This window comes from Tenrec ecaudatus, chromosome 15 (assembly GCF_050624435.1).
Source record: "Tenrec ecaudatus isolate mTenEca1 chromosome 15, mTenEca1.hap1, whole genome shotgun sequence".
Classification (NCBI taxonomy): Eukaryota; Metazoa; Chordata; class Mammalia; order Afrosoricida; family Tenrecidae; genus Tenrec; species Tenrec ecaudatus.
In genome coordinates, this window is record NC_134544.1 from 20608577 (window position 1) to 20630128 (window position 21552).

The window sequence follows — 21552 nt, forward strand, 5'->3', positions numbered from 1 at the left end:
ACAACTCTTTTGGTGGTTTTGAGGGAATTGAGAGTCCTCCCTGACACCATGCACTCAACCCCAGGTTGAGAATTCCTTTCTTAGAAAAGGTGTTGAGCCGGAGGTCCTAGGAAGCAATGAACAGGCTCAAAAGGTCACTCCAGCTTTCTTTCTATAGTATCTCTTCCCAGGAGAACAAACAAGACAATTCCCTCCAGTGGACGCTCTGACTTCTTTCCACTTCAACTATTGACCAGATTGGACGCAAGTTGTTTGATAAAGCTCTTCATCTGTCCCAGTGTATCATATTCTCCCATATTTATTTCTAAGTCACATACTTTTTCACATATGCACAACCCTGCAATTGAGATGCATCTTAAAATAGAAAGAGACTAATCCCAAGTCACAGTGGGAAGTTATGCAAACCTTTCTTAAATGACATAAACAAGCGGACAAACAATCGGTAAGTATTGAGCAGAGGTTTACAAGTTAACAAATTGGATCTGTTAGGCATAGAGGCAACAGTGCAACAAATGACGGCAGAGCACACTTTTTTAAGCGTGTATGTGAAAATCACTAAAATATACTGAATGTTGGGCAAGAAAAGCAAGTTTCCACATTTAAAAAAAGACTGAATTGTACAGAGTATTTACGCTGATCATAGTGGGACTAAACTAGAAATAAAAAATAACCAGAAATACCCCCAGATTATTGGAAATGAACCAAGTGGCATACTTATGGATAATCCATGAGTCAAAGGATAAATCACAATAGAAATTAGGAAATATTTTAGCTGAAATGTAAAAATATCACATCTCAACAACAACAAAAAATCCTGTGCCATGTAGATAAGCCATGTTTAAAAGCAAATTTACAGCCTTACATACATATATTATATAATGGACAAATCTGAAATCAGTCATGTAAGTATCACTCTTGAGAATTTAGGAAAAGATTTTCAAATTGAGTCCAAATAGGCTAGTGGGAGGGAAATAATGAAAGGTTAAAAATTAGCTAAATGGGTAACAGATGTTTAAAAGGAAGAATCAACAAAGCCTAGTGCTAATTCTTTGAAAAGATTAATAAAATGAATTACTGGCAAGCCTAATCAAGAGGAAAAGGGGAAACCACAAGGAACTAATAGCAGGAAGAAAAAAAAGGAGACATCGTATTCAAAAGACCTATAAAGGATGTTATGAACAGTGTCTTTTAAGACTTTGAAATTTCAGATGAAGCAGAAAACATTCTCGAAACACACGACCTACCCAAACTGAGGGGGGAAAAAACAACAACAGAAAATCTGAACCAAGGAGACTGAAGGCATACTGTCTGCTAACCAGAAAATTGGAGACGTGAGCTCATCCAGAGGCATCTCATCAGAGAAGCCTGGCAATCGACCCCTTCAAATCAACCATCGCACTTTGTGTTTGAGTAGATGCAGCAGTCGTGTTGATCTCAAATGCTCTATACATTGTCGACTGCAAAACTGATGATGTGCTGTGGAAACCTTCACCCAATTCACAAGACACAAAGTTGAAAGGAAAAAAATCAGTCATTGAAAACATGCTAGAGCCCAGTTCTCTCCTCTGACAAGCCTGCAAGTCGCCATGAGGCAGAAATGACTCAACAGAGGCTGGTTATAAACAAGTCTCTGTGACCACAGAGAGGAGAGAAAGTCAACAAGTATTGCTACCAGGCTTCCAGTTCAGACATGCATAGGCTTATTCCAAACAAAACCTGTTCAAACAGATCGCTGTGATCAGCGAGTGCTTGCAACAAAACCTCTCTCAGTAAATAGGTGTGACTTAGTCTTCTTACAATATTTTCCCTCAAAAAAGATACAACCAAAGAACCAAAACCACTGTCCAATCCACCGTGACTTCTGAGAGGATCTGCTGGGCCAATCGAGTTCAACACTGACAAATCAGTTCAGAAGGTTACCGTGTTGTTGGCGTTTTTGTATGATTTTCTTCAAGTGAAATCCACGTAATCCATAGAGACAGTACTAGACCAATAGTTCTTTGGGGTTATGGCAGAGGGGGGCTGGGAGGCCATGGGAAGCTAATAATGGTTAAAAGGACAAAGGAAATGATTTTAAATTGATTATGAAGATTATGCAACTTTCTAAATATACTTAAACCATTGAGTTGTATAGTGTGTGAATTACATGCCAATACAACTCTTGTTTGCTTTTTTTTAAAGGTCATGAGGACTGTTTTATGAGCTACAAAAGGAGTAATCTTGGTAGATTTTCTCAAAGGTCACAATAGTGACCTCACATTTTGAAGTTTTTGCTTAAGAAAGTTTTCTATATTTAGATCTCTATAAACATATGTAAATATATTTATATATGATGATGGGGAAATAGATCTATGTACATATATTTATAGATTTAGCTTTAAGGAAGCAGATGGACATAGGGCCTCTACTCAAGTGATCCCTCAACACAAGAACATCTTGTTCTAATAATCCGGCACTCTGAGATGCTCACCTTCCTGACAGGATCGCTGAAGACAAAGCGGGTGCATAAGCAAATGTGGTGAAGAAAGCTGATGGTGCCAGCTATCAAAAGATATAGCATCTGGGATCTTAAAGGTCTGAAGATAACTAAGCAGCCATCTAGCTGAGAAATAACAAAGCCCACATGGAAGAAGCACACCAGCCTATGTGTTCATGAGGTGTCGATGGGATCAGGTATCAGGCATCAAAGACCCAGAGCAAACAATCATAATGTGAATGAGGTGGGGCGGGGAGTGCAGAGTAGAGACCCAAAGCCAATCTGTAAGCAATTGCACAACCTCTTGCAGAAAGGTTGTGGGAGAAGACGGGCCAGTCAGGGTGCAGTATAGCACCGCTAAAGCATACAGCTTTCATCTGGTTCTTTAATGCTTCCTCACCCCCACTATCATTACCCTAACTCTACCTTACAAATCTGGCTAGACCAAAGCATGTGCATGGGTACAGATAAGAGCTGGAAACACAGGGAATACAGGACAGATAAACCCCTCGGGACCAATATTGAGAGTAGCCATACCAGGAGGGGAAGGGGAAGGTGGGAGAAGAAAGGGGGAACCATCACAATGATCTACCTATAATCCCCTCCCAGGGGGATGGACAACAGACAAAAGGGTAAAGGGAGACAGTGGACAGTGCAAGACATGAAAAAATCATAATAATTTATAAATTATCAAGGGTTCATGAGAGAGAAAAGGAGGGGGGGGGATGACGAGCTGATACCAAGGGCTCAAGTAGAAAGAAAATACTTTGAAAACAATGATGTCAACATATGTACAAATGGGCTTGACACAATGGATGGATGGATTGTGATAAGAGTTGTTGGAGTTTATGTGATTTTGTAAAACATTTTATCTGTTTCCCTCCTATGTGGGCTTACATGTCATATGTACACATGTCTGTATATTTCCATATCTAGAATATGTAGAGGGAGCCCTGGTAGCATAGTTGGTTATGCATTGAGTGGCTAACCAAAAGGTTAGCAGTTCAAACCCACAAGAGGGTCAGCAGGAAAGCATGAGAGGAAACCCTAGGGAGCTCTTCTACTCTGTCCCACAGAGTTGCTATGAGTTGAACTCTGTTCAGTGGCAGTGGCCGGGTGAGTTAACTGTATATGTACCCACATGTGTATCCTTCCACACATACCTTAAAATCTCTAGTCATCGTTTACTCTCCTGCACATGGGAAGCACTCCCCAAGGTCTTACTGGATAGTGAGAAACATTCTGATTCTGAAATTACTTCTTTGGTGTTGATTTTATTTGCTTTCCTTTCGGTGACTGCGCTGTGATTAGGACGTGCATCGTTCCTATTTTTATGCTCAGCCGTGGCTGCATTCTGATTTTTAAAGGCACAGATAAAACCACTCTGATTTTTACTTCCAGCTGAAATAGTATAGTACCTTCATGTGCACTGATTGTCTGGAAGATGTCATGTCTATACGTTTTCAATAGCTATGAGTGTTCGTATTTTATTTAAAATGTATTTTTTTTGACCAGCAGTTTGGGAATATTTCTGTCAACCATTCTCTACCCATGTTGTCTTCCTACCCATAATGATGCTGCTGTGTATGTCAGGGAAGTGTCTGACACGTCTTCAATCTGGCATGCAAGCAAGTATCTAGGCTCTCCTGGTAAATGGGTAATTGGTGATGCCTCTTACCTTTATTCAATGGCACTCTATGATGCTTCCATTGTCAATTTCCAAAGCCTACCAAAAATTAATTGCTGTATCAAATACAGTAAGAGATACTGTTGCCAACTATAACCAGTGGTTAGCTACTCCCCAAAACAAGTGAAGAAAAAGCAATAAGAAGATTGTATCTTCTTTGGCTTAAGTGGTGGTAGAAACAGAAAGGACTCACAGTCTTGAAGGCAGTGAAAAAGTAAAGTCGTTATGGACGTTGACCGCTGCATAAAGACAGGAATAATATTGTAAGAGGCTCTTCTTCAGCCTGATGAACAGGTTGGAATGAGGCACTTTATTCTTCTGTGCGCCCATTTCAACTTCCTCAGATCTTCAGGTGGGTGGGGGGCGGTTAGTGCCTTGTTCCCTGACTACCTTCATCCCCCCCCCCCTGCTTTTCCCCTCTTTTATAGTTGACTGCCATATGCATCCTTGTGTTGGGTCTGACCCCTGCCAGAGTGCTGGATGTCGCCCTGGGAATTTATATCTTTTTTTTTTAGATATGCACTATGTCAGTGGTTCTCAACCTGTGGGCCACAATCCCTTTGGGGGTTGAACGACCCTTTCACAGGGGTCGCCCGATTCACAACAGTAGTAAAATGACAGTATTGAAGTAGCAACGAAAATAATTTTATGGTTGCAGGGGGCGGGCGGTCACCACAACATGAGGAACTGTATTAAAGGGTCGCGGCATGAGGAAGGTTGAGAACAACTTCCCTATGCCCTTTGTGCTTTTCAGCTTACCTACACAATCGCTGAAGACAAAATGGGTGCATAAGAAAATGTGGTGAAGAAAGCTGATGGTGCCCGGCTATTATAAGATATAGTGTCTGGGATCTTAAAGGCTTAAAGTTAAACAAGCGGCCATCTAGCAGGGAATAAACAAAACCCACATGGAAGAAGCACACCTGCCTGTGTGATCATGAGGAGTCAACAAGATCAGGTATCAGGCATCAGCAGACTCAAAACAATCTTATCAACATGAATGAGGGGAGTCAGAGTGGAGACCCAAAGCCCATCTGTAGACAATTGGACATTCTCTCATAGAAGGATCACAAGGAAGGGATGAGCCAGTCAGGGTGCAGTGTAGCACCGATGAAACACACTACATTCCTCTAGTTCTTTAATGCCCACCCTATCCCCGCCCACTATTATGACCCCAGGTCTACCTTAAAAATCCAGCTAGACTGAAGAATGTACACTGGTACAAATAAGAGCTCTGGAAAAATCCAGGACAGATAAACCCCTCAGGAACAGTAATGGGAGTAGTGATACCATGAGGATAGGGGAAGCTGGGAGGAGAAGGGGGAGAAAGGGAGAACCAATTACAATGATTGACATATAACCCCACCTACCCTGGAAGATGAACAACAGAAACCTGGGTGAAGGGAGACAGAGGATGGTGTAAGATATGAAAATAATAATAATATCTAATTTATCAAAGATTCATGAGGATGGGAGGGCCTGGGAAGGAAGGGAAAAAGAAGGGCTGATAGCTAGGGCTCAAGTAGAAAGAAAAATGTTTTGAAAATGTGCTTGATACAATTGATGTATGGATTGTTATGAGAGCTGTAAGAACCCCAATAAACTGATTTATTAGAAATATAATAATTAATAAAACAGTTGAACCCCCCAAAAGTCTTCCTCTTTTTCACCGTCCCTCTACTTTATCAAGTAGGATGTCCTTTTCCAGGAGAGGTATCTCCTTAGAACATGTCCAAAGTAGGGGGAAAGTCTCACCCTCTTCACTGTTAAAGACGATTATGATGGTACTTCTTCCAAGAGGATGAGTGGCAGTCCATGGTCCTGCCTTTATTCCTCTCCAACACCATCACACTGTACATCCATCATTCACTCGTCAACCATATTCATGGTTCCGTTTCCACTTGCATGTGAGGTTATTGAAAAGCCCATATTGGGTCCACTTTAGCCCCTCAAAGTGACAGCTTTGTCTTTCTAACACTTGAAAGAGGTCTTGTAGAACAGATTTGCCCAATTCAATGTGGTATTTGATTTCTTGTCTGCTGCTTCCATGAGCGTTCATTGTGAGCCCAAATAAATTGAAATCTTTGACAATTTAAATGTTTTCTGTTTATCATATTGTTGTAAAGTTCGGTGAAAAAGAGGAAACCCCTCAATGAGAAAGAGTGACACAATGGCCTCAAACATAACAATCGCCAGTTTGTTAAAAAGTTGGTAATGTTTCCTTGTGTTGTATTTAGAGTGGTGCTGAGTCAGAATTGACATGACAGTACCTAACAGTGACAATAGCATCATGATGTTGTCTGTTGGTCCAGTTATGATGATATTTGATTTCTTTACACTGAGTTGAAATTTTTTACTTAAGGTCACAGTCTTTTATCTTCATCAACAAGGACTTCAGGCCCTCCTTGCTTTCAGTGATCTGCAGATTACAGTATGTTGATGAGCTTGCCTCTAACCCTGATGTCAATTTCTTCTTCTCATACTCCAGTTTCGTTGATTATTTTCTCCTTGTAAAACTGAGTAAGCTTGGTGAAACAAGACAAACCTTTCCTGTTTTCTAAACCATGTTGTATTTCCTTGTTCTGTTTGAATGATTGTCTCTTGGTCTATGAAGTGTTCTGGAATTTCAGTCCTTTGCAATGTTATCCGTGCTTTGTTATGATCCCTCCCCCTCCCCACGTCCATCCCCTAGTCAATTGCCTTTGCAGAATGAGGAAAAGAAAAGTACACATCTTTTTTGTTTTCCTCTGTTTTAGCCAAGATCCTCCCGAGGTCTAAAATGATATTCCTCATTCCATGCCCTCTTCTGAATCCAAGTTGAATTTTTGGCAGCTTTCCATGTACTGTGCAATTTCTTTTTAATTATTTTTAGCAAAATTTTACATGCATGTGATGTTAATCATATTATTCCATAATTCCTGCATTCTGTTGGGTCATCTTTCTTTGGAATGGACAAAAAATATCAATTTCTTCTTGTCACTTAGCCAGGTGCCTGTCTTCCAAAGTTCTTGGCATAGATTAATGAGGGCTTCCAGCACAGTATCAGCTTGTTGAAACATTTCACTTGGTATTCTGTTATGTATTGGTGTCTCGTTTTTGCCAACACCTTAAGTGTAACTCGAATTTCTTCCTTCAATTCCATTAGTCTTGATGTTCACATATTCTATCTCTTCAAGTGGTTGAACATTGACCAATCCCTGTTGGCACAGTGACTGTATATTCTCTTCATCTCCTTTTGATGTTTGCTTCTTAGTGTTTTTCCCCTAGAATCTTTCAATATTGCAACTTGCAGTTTGAATTTTATTCAGTTCTTGCATCTTGAGAAATGCTAAACATGTTCTTCCTTTTTGGCATTCTACTCTAGCTCTTTGCACATTTCGTTGCAGTACTTTACTTGGTCCTCTGGTTCTCCCCTTGGACATTATCTGCTCTGCTCCTTTAGTGTTTAATTTCTTCAATTTGCATTAGTTTTGCTGTCTGAATAAGCATGGCAGAAGAACACAACCCTGATGCACAAAATTAAAAAGAAAAGTTCAGAGTTTCTTCTGCCATCCACTTTGATATTTTCCTTCTTGTCTTTTTAAATAACTTTTTACTTTCTTCATCTAGATTCTTGATGTCATCCCTTAACTCATTAGATCTTCTCTCATTAGCATTTAATGCGACAAATGTGTTCCTAGGATGGCCTCTAAATTAAGTATGATTTAATCAAAATTGATTGGGGTTCTTGTTGACTGGTTTTAATTTTTTTCAATGTCATATTGAACTTGTGCATGAGAACTTGATGATCTATTTGATAATCGGCCTGTGGTTGTTGTTTTTTTTTTGGCTGATTATATTGAATTTCTCTATAGTATTTTCCCACATATGTATTCAATTTGATTCCTGAGTCTCTCATCTGGCAAGGTTCACGTGTATGTTTTCGGGTGCTAGCAAGTCAGTTCCGACCCAAAGGACCCCCATGAACAACAGAGAAAAACACTGCCCACTCCTGCAACATCCTCATGATTAATCTTATGTTGAGTCCAGGTTACAGGCACAGTATCAATCCATCTAATCAAGAGCCGACCTCCTTTTTGCTGTCCCTCTACTTTCCCAAGCATGATGTACTTACCTAGAACTGTTCTCTCTTGACAACATGTTGTCACCATTTATGTGATTAAAAACAATATTTGTAATGAAGAAATCACTGGTCTTGAAAAAATATTTCATGCAATCAATTTCCAAATTAATTTCTATCACTAAGGTGATATTTTACAACTACTGTTCCTTCCTCTTTCCCCCCAAATTTTCATAAATGGTAATTATCAATATACATAAATTTGAATATCATTCATATTAACTGAACTTCCTTGTAAGGCTAGAGCTTTATCCTACCACAGAGAGCATTGTACTTCAAGACAGACCTTGAAATGTTATTTTTGATGACAAATGTGACATTTTACTTCTTGATTTTGTCTTTATTGCATAATAAACTATATGATTTTCTGACTCAAGACAAAATAAAGAAGTGGGACTTATTTAAAATATGATAGTTGCGTACTTCAAAAGACTTCATCAGAAGTCCAAAGGGAACCCACTGATTGGGAAAAAAATAGGCATAGTATATCAGATAAAAAACTAATTTCCAAAGCCTATAGAAAATTACAACACGTTAACAATAAAATAACAGATAACCCAATCAAAAAGTGGGCACAGGATGTGAATAGACAATTTACCAAAGACAACAATGAGGCAGCCAACAAGCACATGAAAAAATATTCGCAATCATTCCCAGTAAGAGAATGACAAATTCAAACAACATCAACATGAGATATCACCTCACATTGATAATTTTGGCGAATTCAATAAAGCAGAAAATAATCAATGGTAGAGAGGATATGGAGAGATAGGAACAATTTTGCATTGCTGGTGGGACTATAGAAATATACAACCTCTCTGGAAATCTGTTTGCCTTCCTTACACGAATTCAAACACAAGCAGTTTGTGATCCAGCGATCACTTTATTAGGTATATACCCTAAATAAATCAAGACGAGAACACAAACAGACACTGCACACCTGTGTTTATTGCAGTAATTTCTGTAATAGCAAAAACATGGGAACAACCAAAAGACCCAACTATAGAGGACCGGATTAACGAGCTCCGGTACATTCATACTATGGATTTTTATGCATCAATAAAAACAATAACAACTCTCTTAAACATCGCCAACACAGTCAATCTTAGAAAGATAAATACTTAATAGTACCATTGTTAGAAAGAAACACAAAGAATAATAAACCTAGTATATACACCAATAGACAAGATTTTGATGACTATGAAGAGGCGGGAGTCTCAGGCAGGAACAGGGAGGGGAGGGGAGAGAAGCGTGGGGCATGAAAAGAAGCTCGCATATGTGGAGGGTTTCATTGGATCTCATTGCTGATTTCATTTCTTGACATGGGCTGTGTAAATCTATATAGAGTGTTTCTTTAAAAACAAACAAATTCTCCCCAAAGTCCCTATAGATTTCTTATCCCCCTGGCTTCAAAAGAGAGAAAGAAAGAAAGTAAAATTCAAATGGGTTTGGCGTTTTTAGTGACAAATTCATCACAAAAACAAATGAAAGTCCCTAAGGCTTTGTTCCATCCATGTCATTAAGGTCAATTCTACTTTGAGAAGGGAGCTCTCAGCCCTACTTTGAATGCCTTCTAACCTGTGGCGTGCATCTCCCGGCTCAGTATCAGATAATGTCTGGCTGCTAGACATAAGGTTTTCAGTGGCTAGTCTCTTAGAAGCCTACTCTTATTCCTTTTTCCTCGTCTGTTTGTAGACTAGAAGCTCCCTGAAACATGTTCACTAGGGGTGACCCTGCTGGTATGTGAAGTATGGATGGCGTAGCTCCAGCATCACAACAGACAAACCAACATAGTACAACAACCTGATCGGCAGCTCTTTGTGGAGATGCTGGTTGGATTAAAATGAGGAAAGGTAAGCACCAGGTTTGAATAATTTTGTCAGGCTTCCTCAATCTGTATTCTGAACGAATACTTTGAGAAGCTGGACAGTAGAAAGGTGAACATGGCATCAGGATTGGTGCCCATGTAACAACCCGCCACATGCCGATGACACAACCTTGACTGCTGAAATGGAAGAGGACTTGAAACAATTAGTGATGGCGATCAAAGGGTAGAGCCTCCAATATGGAGTAAACCTCAACATCAAGAGAAGAAAACCTGCACAACTGGACCAATATGAAACATTATGACAAATGGAAAAAAGATTGAAGTTGTCAAAAATTTCACTTCATAATCAATACCCCTGGAAGCAACAGTCTAGAAATCAAACAATGTATTGCATTTGACAGTTATAGTGCAGAGAACTCCTTTGAAATGTCTAAAAATAGACAGGTTACTTCTCAGAGTAAGGTGCCTCTTTCCCAAGCGATGGTAGTTTTAATCCTCTCATATACATATGAAAACTGGACAATGAATAAGGAAGATCAGAGAAGAATTTATATACCCAAATCATGCTGTTGGCAAAGAATCCTGAATACCTCATAGGCTGCCATAACAAAGGGCTCTGTCTTGGGAGATCTCCAGGCAGAATGATTTTTTTCTTTTATTCTTAAATAGAGTAGTAAGATTTTGTTTCAGATGTTATCAGGAAAAACCAGTCTCTGGAAAAGGACATCATGCTTGGTAAAGCAGAGGGTCAGAGAAAACGTGGAAGACCCTCAGTGAGCTGGCTCTCACAGTGGCTGCAACAACGGGCTCAACCAGAAATGACTGTGTGGGGAGCAGGCAGTGTTTCCTTCTCCCCTAGTTAGTGAGTTACTGGACAGCACTTAGCAACCATATAATAAGATCTTTATGAAACAGTAAAATGATCAAGATTTTTGAACGACTACTTGAGATATTCTGTCTCATCACTAATTTTTCCCCAACTATTTTTAGCAGCTGCAACATCACAGATAAGAACATTCCTATGGCAGATGGCTCTTTTCCCTTTTATACCTGGAAGTGACAAAAATTGTTAAGTATGTTTTTAATCAAGCCTGCTCTTTCTTTCTTAGTTCTTTTTGTTTTGTTGCTATAGTTAAGAATATACACAACAAACCTACACCAATTCAACAGTTCCACCAGGTGCATTTCAGTGCCATTATTACATCCTTCAAGTTGGGCACCCATTCTGACCCCCCTATTCTAAGTCGTTTCACCCTCAGTAACATAAATGGACAAACCCCGAAGTTCCTACCTAATCTTTCTAGTTTCTGTTAACTATTAGAGAATATTTAAAAGACATAATGATAAAATTATAATATTAAAAAATTACTTAAGCTAACTATTGTTTAGTTTTCAGAAGATGTGAGTGGGGATTTTTGCTTTACTATTTAAACATGATCTCAGGACAATAGTCTCAGAACTTCGTCTAACTTCCTTAACATCTGCCCTCCGTTTCAGTTTGCAGAATCCTTGATCCAAAAGTTCAGTAATAAGAGCTAGACATCATCAAGTCCTTCTGGTCTCATGGTCAAGGAGACAATTGTTTGTGGTGGCAACTAGCCACCCAGTCTCACTCGCTGACATTGACTTAGTTCTTACTCAGAGGGACCCAAGAAAAGTCGACCTGTCCTGTAGGTTCCCAGACTGTAAGTCTTTACTGGAGTAGAAAGTCTCATCTTTCTCCAGAGGAGTGGTGGATAGTTTTGATTTGTAGACTGTGAAATTAGAATCCCAATGTGTAACCTACAATGCTGTCATAGCCTCTTCATATGATGCTGCAGGTCAGGTATTTGGTTGCTTATCACCAGGTTGGAGAGTCCAACCTACCAGCCACTCCCCAAGAGAAAGACGAGGTTATTTACTTCTATAGGAATTTAGAGCCTTGGAAACCCTAAACAAGATCATTGTGAATCCGTCCATTTCATAGCAAGGGGCTTATTCATGAGTCTCCTTCACGCTGCTGCTCCAGGTAAATAAAAGCCAATGGTTGTGTTTGGGTTGATGGCTACCAAGCTTTGAAGACCCCAGGTACTCCGTAAAATCCTAGGAGGCAAAACAGAAGCACTGCATTGTTATTATCCAGTTAAATGGAATGCCCGTGAAAACAGGACTTTCAGCTTCCAAACCAAGGAATGAAATTCCATGAGGTGGTTGGTTGCACATAAGATGTCTCAGCAGTTATTCTCGCCTCTTCTCATTGTTATCAATATATCTATCAATCACACAATTTTGCCAATGTAACTTTTTAAAAGTGTACCACTTATTGACCGCAATTAGAACAACTGGCTGTGCAACACAGCCATAATCAATGCACTATCTCCGCTATAGTTAGCCCTTCCCACCTCCCATTTTCCCCTACCTCCTTCCCTGGTAGCCACTTAAAACTTTGTTCTCTGTGATTTGCCTTTTTATATAAATTGAGTTATAAAGCATTTTCCCTTTTTTATTGTGGTAGTCACCTAATCTGATGTCAATTTAAGGATTAAGAGTGTAGGGGTGGAGTCCAGGCTGTCAATCTGGAGTTAGCCAATGAGACTTCTGTGGGCATGGCCTTCTGAGAATCTGGAAAAAATCTGGTACTCCCTCCTCGGAGGGGGTAGACACCTTTCTCTCTCTGAGACTCCCTGGGAAACATTGCAGAGACAAGCCATGTGGATGCAACCAGACTTATGAACCTGGAGAAGCCACAGAGAGAACCCTGCCAGTGCTGAAATGCTTACAATGCCACTGGATCCAAAGACTTTCTACCCACTGGCTTGTGATCGTCTTGCATTTGGCTTCATTGCATGTGATTCATGAGTCTGAAGAGGACTCTATATGGGCTACTATCTGATTTATGGACTTGATCTGGACTGGACTGGACTGGGCTCGGATGTTTTCTCCATGTTCAATTGCTCTTGTATATAAACCTTTCTTTCTCTTTTTCTTCCTTTTTTTTTTTGCAATCCAAAATGTTCTTTTTAAAACAAATCATTTTATTAGGGGCTCATACAGCTCTTTTTACAATCCATACATAAATCATTTATATCCAGCATATTCATACATATGTTGCTATCATCATTCTCAAAATACCTGTTTTCTACTTGAGCCCTTGGTATCAGCTCCTCATTTTTCTTCTCCCTCTCTTCTCCCCCTTCCCCTGAACCCTTGATAATTTATAAATAATTATTATTTTATCATATCTTACACCATCCGATGTCTTCCTCACCCAGTTCTCTGCTGTCCATCCTCCATGGAGGAGGTTACATGTAGACCGTGTCATCTGTTTCCTCTTTCTCCCTCTCCCTCCCCCCACCTTCCCAATATCACCACTCTCACCACTGTTCCTGAGGGGCTCATCTGTCCTGGATTCCCCGTATTTCCAGTTCCTATCCGTGCCTCTTTCTTATACACATATCTGTGTCCATGGATTTGTTTCTCTAGTCTACCCAGCCTAACACATTCATTGACTTATTTCACTCAGCATGACATCTTCCAGCTCCAGCCACATTATAATATGTATCAAGATTTCATTTATCCTGTATATATGCAGATCACATTTTGTTTATCCAGTCATCTGTTGATGTGCACGTAGGCTGTTTGCAAGTCTTGGCTATTGTGAATAGTGCTGCAATAAACATTGGTGCTCATACCTCCGCTTAGTCTCTATTTTTAAAGCCTCTTATATACCTGGGAGTGAAATTGCTGGCTCATATGCTAGTTCTGTCATGAGCAGTTTGAGGGCCCACTACTTACATGTTTTTCACACTGGCTGGACCATATTGCATCGTCACCAGCAGTGAGTAAAGACTCCAATTACCCAACATCATTGCCAATATTTGTTATTTTTTGTTTTTGTGGGGGTTTTGGTTGTTTTGCTTTGCTTTGTTTTTAGGTTGGGTACCCAGGTGGGAGTGAAATGACAATTCATTATGGCTTTGATTTGCATCTCTCTGTTGGTTAATGATACTCAGCATCTTGTCATGAGATAGGTGGTCCTTTGAATGGCCTCTTTCATGACTGTCTTTGCCCTTTTATGATTAAGTTATGTGTCTTTTTATTGTCAATTTGTCAGTTTTCTATGTACATTGGTTATTAGTTTCTTATTGGCTATATGGCTTCTAGGGATATTCTTCCAATTGTTAGTTGGTCTTCTCGATTTTTCTGGTCAAGTTTTTACCAGATGAAAAGAAGTTTTATTTTTACTTCATGTTTCAAAGTTCCTATTTACTTACTCTGTCGTTTGCTATTTGTGCTTCTGTTATTAAATTAGCTAATCCATTGTTAAATGCAAGCCCTATCATGTTGCCCCTGCTTTTTCTACTAAGAATCTTATGGTTTGGGTTTGCACATTTAAATGCTTAATCTGTTTTAAATTTCTTTTTGTATGTGATGTGAGGCATAGATACTGTTTCATTTTACTGCATGAGGCAATCCAATTTTCTCAGCACTATTTATTGAAGAAACTCCTGTTTCCCTTTCAAATGGACTTAGCGCCCTTGTCCAAAATCAGCTGACCACAAATGCGTGGCTTTATTTCAGGACTCTCGGTTCTCCCCGTGGGTCTCTGTTCCCATTATTATACAAGCTCCAGTCTGTGTTGATCACTGCGGCCGTGTTTCCTGTTTGAAAATCAGGGCATGGGAGTCTTCTTACGTTGTTCTCCTCCTTCAACACTACCTGAGCTGTTCTGGACATCTTGCCATCCCACAGAAAGCCGCGGGCTGGTCCTTCTATCTCTGCAAAGAAGGTTTTGGGAATTTGGTCAGGATTGCATTGAATCTATAGATTCCTTTGGGTAATATTGACATCCTAATAACATTAAGCCTTTCAATCCATGAACAAGGCACATCTTTCCTCGTCTGTCTCTTTGTTAAACGATTCCATTATATATTGGTATATTGCCAGCATTTGAAAGCAAGTGAAATTTTCCTATGTGTAGATGGCAATGCTTTCCGATTTCAAAAGAAATCGCAAGTTTTCATATAACAACATCTTCACCCTTGTATCAGGCCTAATTTTCGAAAGCACAGTCCTCTGACTTGCATTTCACTCCTTCAGTAACAAGGCGAATATCCTGAGAAAGCACAGTCTCCAGTAGAGTTCCACCTGTCTAACAAGAGGGAAGGGGAAAGGGAGAGATAGCACTTTCCCAAACCTTCATCAGCTTGCTGTAGCCAGCACTTACGAAGCCCTTTAGGAGAGAATTTCATAAATTATGATGGCTGCTTTACATGGACCTACAGCCTGCATGACTTCAGCCTCCAGGAATTCATGAGGATCCCACGTGGAAATGGGGGTCAGAAATGGTCCCACTGATCATGGAATACTGAAGATGAGTGTTGAATCATAGATTGCATTTCAGGTTTGGTGCTAAAGAAAAGAACAAAAATTGGAAGATGGGAACAAATATGACACCTTTAAGGAGGAGTGAATCAATGATTTAGCTAGAGCGTCAGGTTTATGTGGAAGAACGATGGCAGCGAATGCTGGAAAGGAGTTTGAACCTGACAGTGATAGGGTTTAAATTCTCACAAAGAACGGACCATTTCATGAGCTTCTCCAACACTCAACAGTCATGTGGAAATGACCCTCCCTTGATAAGTACTTCAAAGAGATGATGCCTTGTCAAGAGGCTGGGAAGAGAAGGCTTCACAGAAAGTTCAGGGTTGAGTTGAATCATGAACCTCTATGGATGGTTGGCAGGTACTATCTGGCCAGTTGGTAGAGAGGTGGCACTTTAGATCACTTGTCAGCTCTCAGTTGCCTTGCTTTCCTAAAGAATAATGATTGATCATCTGGTAAATGTGTTAGGATGAATTCCTTTCCTGCCACTCGCATAAAGACATGGAGAGGAAACCCCAGAGAAGTGCCCATGGATGCAGAGACATCAGATCATGAAGCCTGGATTCAGATTGGTACTGAGGCGAGTCTGCAAACCGACATCCCAGAGCCCATCGCAGGTTTTTGTAACCCTTCAAATGATAAGGTCAACTGAAGGGCAGGCCAGACAGGAAGCAGACCATTTGCTCTGGGCATCGGAAATGCTTCTACAGCATCACTAAGAGGATCAGATAGGCCGTAGCCTCACCCTTTCTATCCATCCTCATTCTTACCGGTACATGAAAAAATGGCTTCACCCGCAGGCTCTGTATCTACTAGATAAGGGCAAAGCTGGATCTTTGGGTAGGGTTCCAGTACCCCCCTTGCTCCCCCACCACCAACAGAAACCCAAATACCCACAGCAAACACGAAACGTTGCCCCTGAATGTGCAAACACTCAACCCGAACAAAGAACCCGAAAACCATTTTCTTTCCCATTGTTCTGAAAGACTGTAAAAGTTTTCTAAATGTAATTTTTATCACCTTTCTTTTAAACATTTATGAACATATGTGTTTTTATTATATTCCCAACATACTTGTGTCACAAGATTCAAATTTAATTTCCTGCAATTACTGCACAATGTGCATGACAAAAAATGATATAAAAATGACAGAAAATAATGAACAGTTACTCCATTCCTGCTAAGTTACCCTTTGGATATAAAACTCTCACATAACCCAGCCAAGGCTTTTGATTGGTTCTCGCCAATCCTTATGGTTTAGAGGCATTGGTAATAATCGTTAGAAATCGTCAGATCTTCCGATGGTGGCAGGATTTAGTTTATTGGGAAATTATCATCCTGCACATCCAGAGATTTAAGGTAGGTTGTAACTTTTTTCATATTATTCCAAAAAATGTGGAGTTAGGGTGGTTGGCTGGTGGTTTATCAGTAACGCTTTGCACCATCCAATTTGAAGTTAAATGTACTTGAGTTGATTTATTCATACCGTTAGCTACCTCATGTCTTACAGGTAGTAGTAATGAACTTCAGATAAAAGCTGACTTATGATAGAGGTGAATGGGAAACCCCCCTGCTATTGTTTCCAAGAAACACTAAAGAACAAAGATTAAACTCAGGACGTGTGGCCAAGCAACTGGGTTTACCATCTCAATCTACTTCTCACGAACTGTGCCCCGTGGACAGGGTTCTTAACACTTCTAATCCTCAGGCTTGCCATCACTAAAATGGACATTTTCAAACTTCCAACTTCATAGTGTTGTCGGGGATTAAGAGCATGTAAGGTGCCTGACCTGATGTGAATGCTCAATAAACGTTAGCAGTTGTGATGAGGTTAACGGTGACAGGGATGATGAGTGCCCCGGGGCCTTTCCCAACGTCGACAATGGTAACTCTAGTATATGAAGGTGGATGTTGCGGTGCAGTAAGCTCTGTTGTGTGAGTGACACCTCCCACCTGTGTTTATTTGCCTCTTTCTAATTCAGGCACTCCAAAAGGGACAGAACATGTTTTATCTTACTAGGTGTCATTTTCATGAAATGTCATTCCTAAATTGGCTTAACTTCTCCCAAATATTCCCGAGTGAGAGATAACTTATAAATACATAAGGAAAGGGAGGAAGGGCCTTTCTGCATCCTGGGCTATCTTAGGGGCTGCTCTTGACTGAAGGCCATCCTACACATAAGACAGGAAAACGGTGGAAGCAAAGAAGACAAAAGAGTCATTGGAATCAATCCACTCCAGGCTTCAACTCTTGAAAAGTGGGGAATACATGCGGGGCGGCAAGCAGAGTCTTAAGATGATTAAGCAAATCAAAGCAAAATTGGCCATCCTTATCAACAACTGCCTGGCCTTGAGGAAATCCAAAATAAAGCACCGTGTTGGTCAAAACGATTATCCACCACAACAGTGGCCAAGCTATCCATTGGGGGCCCCAACCCTAAACCAGGTTCACTCCATCGAGTCGATGCCAACTCTGGTGACCCATAAGCACAGGGTAGAACTACCCGTGTGAATGTCTGAGACGGTAACGCTTTGCCTCGTCTTTGTTCTCGAATGGGAGACAGGCTAGAGAAAATACTACAGCATGAATGGCGATCTGGCTGCATTGGCTCTCACTGATCCAGGTGATCCTGGCACCCTTAGAAACATGCCAGAACAGACTGGTGCAAAATAGATCCTGCAATATTTGTCTTTAAAGAAATGGGCCAAACTTGTTTAGGAAAAAAGAAAGAGAGCGAAAGAAAAGAAGGAGATAAGGAAGGAAGCGAGCAAAGAAAGTGAAAAACAGTGAAAGACATCTGAATTTTAAAGTCAAAATAATATTTGGGAGGGGGCAATGAATAGGAAAAAAAGAAGATGTCTCCAACTAAGCAAGGGGCATGCACATCTCCCGTGTTGGCATTTGATGAGTTTCAGTTCTGCAAGGACCAGCCATGCATTCGTATTTTCATACCATGAAAGCCCAATAAGACTTCCTAATTCAACTACTTGCTTTCTTGAGAAAACTCACTGATGACAGAATCCCAGTGCAATGGAGATAAACAATGGCAGGGCAGAGGATGTGGAGGATTGCTAAGAGTCCTCTATGCTGCCTTTATTTCCTGGCTGCTCATTGTTTCTTTATATTTCTTTCATTATTCTAGATTGGGTCTTCAGGCCTATGGACCACCGTTCACAGGAACGCTCCAATCTAGGATCGGTAGAGGTAGCTTGGCGGTCTCTGCTGGAAGAGAGCCAAGGAGGAGAAAGGGGACCCCCAAGAAGATGTAAGCTCTCTGAGTGTGATTAGAAAGAGGATGGGGGGGAAGGGAGACAGTGGATGGTGTAAGATATGAAAATAATAATCATTTCTAAATTATCAAGGGTTCATGAGAGAGGGAAGGTGGGAGGAGGAGGGAAAGAATGAGGAGCTGAACACAAGGGCTCAAGTAGAAAGACAATGTTTTGAAAAGGATGATGGCAACGTAAGTACAAATGTGCTCGACACCATGGACGTACGGAATGCTAGAAGTGCTGATAAGGCCAATTTTCAGGCATTTGTAATTAGGTCTCGACACAATTTATTAAATGAAGCTTTCGAAACAGTAAAAATCCTTGTCAAAGTAAAATCGTATCCAATTGTGTAGTTGTTGTGAAGTGTCATTGAATCTATGCCGACTCCCATCACCCTGATATCCAATGAAGTGAAATGCTGTCTAGGACTATGCCACCACCACCACCCCCAAAAAAAGCAAGGATGCCAAATGCTAATTGTGCACATTGGCAACCTGGAGCCCCAGGTGAGCGAGTGAGATCTTTTATCAGGGCTCCATGGGAACTGATTCTAGTCAAAGTTGGTTACAGAGCTTTGCCAGGAGCGCCATAGAACAGACATGACTGGTTATGGAACCCTTGCCCAGCAGGTAGGAGCCTACGTTAGTTGGCAAAGTTAAGCTAAGACACAGGGGCGGTCATAATAAAGGAAGCATGGAAAGTTGAACCACAAAGTACTATTTCCTACAGAGCTCACATTCTTGAAGGTGGTCCATGTCTGGTTTATGCAATGGTGGAGGGACAGAATGACTCACACCACAATGACCTCCCATCCACATACCTTGTCCTGTTATTGAATTGAATTAAAATCCACTTGGTATCAGTTTTTGAGAAGTCATTGGACATAGAAGTAAGGTCATTTTTTCTTAATAGGACTATGGGACCTATGTTTGCCACTCAGCTCTTTATCCTGTTTGAATCTCATAAGCTTGACATTGGTGGTTGAGATAGTCAGGTAAAACCAGCTTTAATACTTTTTGATCTTTTGTGATTGAACCATGCACAAGCTCTTGTCTAGCGCAGAGTGATTTTGAAGTGTGAGTAATCAGCCAGTGACATGGAAACACCAGTTTTACACCCAAAAAAGAGTCATCTTGGAATCACATTTTTCACAGACCAATTTCACCATACACAGAAACCTCTCTTCACCAGAAGGTTCGTGTCAGTTCACAACATCGAAACAATCAACTGGTGTCTGCTTTACTACAGGATATCTCGTGGGGCAAGTGTTTCCCAAGCTTTTTCCCCTAAGTGAAGAGAGAGAGAGGGGTCCCTGTACGAGAAACACGCACGGCTGAGATCATATGTGTATAAACATGAACAGAGCTGATGTGACCCCTGTGTTCTTTGGAATGAATACCAAATGTAAAAGAAAATTCTTTAAAATTAAATGTTTCATAACCATCACTCATTTGAAAGCAGTGCGGGCAGATGTGAACTCAGCACCAAGAGGCTATTTTGAAACTAGCAAAAGTGTCTGTCAGTGTGCTCTTCAGGTGTGCAGGTGAAGGACTGGAAGAACTCTTTGCAGAGTCGGTGTTAACACCAGTACTATGTCCATGTCATGGGAAGAAAACAGTGAATGCTGTCTTTGACTCTTCAGATCACATTGATTAAATTGGTTTCGAGCCTGCTTGCCTACATGGAAGAGAAATCGCCACTGTCCAGAAGAGAGCAAATGTAATGGAGAAAGCACGTGTCTGAGAGACAATCAAAGAAACTGGATGGTATTTATTTCTGAAATTCTAGTGGGACAGCATGGTTTTTCTTGCCCCACACAGCAAATCAAGAAAGAGAATGAGGCTGTCAGAAAAGCTAATTTCAACAAAGCAGGACGTGGACATTTTCAAAGATTGTAAATGTGTTTTTCCCATTCTGAGACTTACTCGAACAAACAGCTCGGTCTGTGCCCTGACTGCTGAAAAGGGGACATTTCTACCCTGAGAGACGGTAGCTGACCTTCAAAGTAGTCTATTTCTACAATCTTGTCCTATCAGACTTTGGCCCATTGGGTTGCTTCAATGCAATCTCTGGACTCTCTCTGTGTGTGTGTGTGTGTGTGTGTGTGTGTGTGTGTGTGTGTGTGTGTGTTAGCTATTGTCAAGTTGATTGTTTCCAAGCATGGAAACCCCATGTGTGCAGAACAAAGCTGTCCCACCGGGTTTTCAAGGCTGTGATCTTTTGGAAGGAGATCACTGGGCCTGTCTTCCAGGTGCCTTGAATTGCCAACCTTTCAGCTCATAGTCAAATACTTACTTGTGCCACCCAGAGACTCCCTTCCTTCTGTCTCTCTGTCTCTCTGTCTCTCTCTGTCTCTCTCTCTCTCTCTCTCTCTCTCTCTCTCTCTCTCTCTCTCTTTCTCTCTCTCTGTTTGGAGAGAGAGAGAGAGAGAGAGGCGAGAGCTTCAAAAGGCTCACAGAAAACAGAATTAAAAGATTATGGACTTTTAAAACAAACTTTTATAAGGTGTCATGTGTGTGTTCTCATAACAATCAATAAATGGATCCATTTGGATGTTGTGTCAATCAAATATTTTGTAGATAAAGTCATATTCTAAATGCCTCACCACGTACAGGGCACCGAATGTAAATCTTTTGTTAAGAATCCTTTGCAGTGCAACTAATTACTTCCAAAATGAAACATTTTTCCCTTGAATTGGCTTTCCCTGCACAGCGAACATCTGTACACCCCAGCAGTGCAGGATGCGCTACAAATAATTAACTAGTGGAAACGCAGGGACTTTAGTGCTGGAGATGAAAGGGTGAG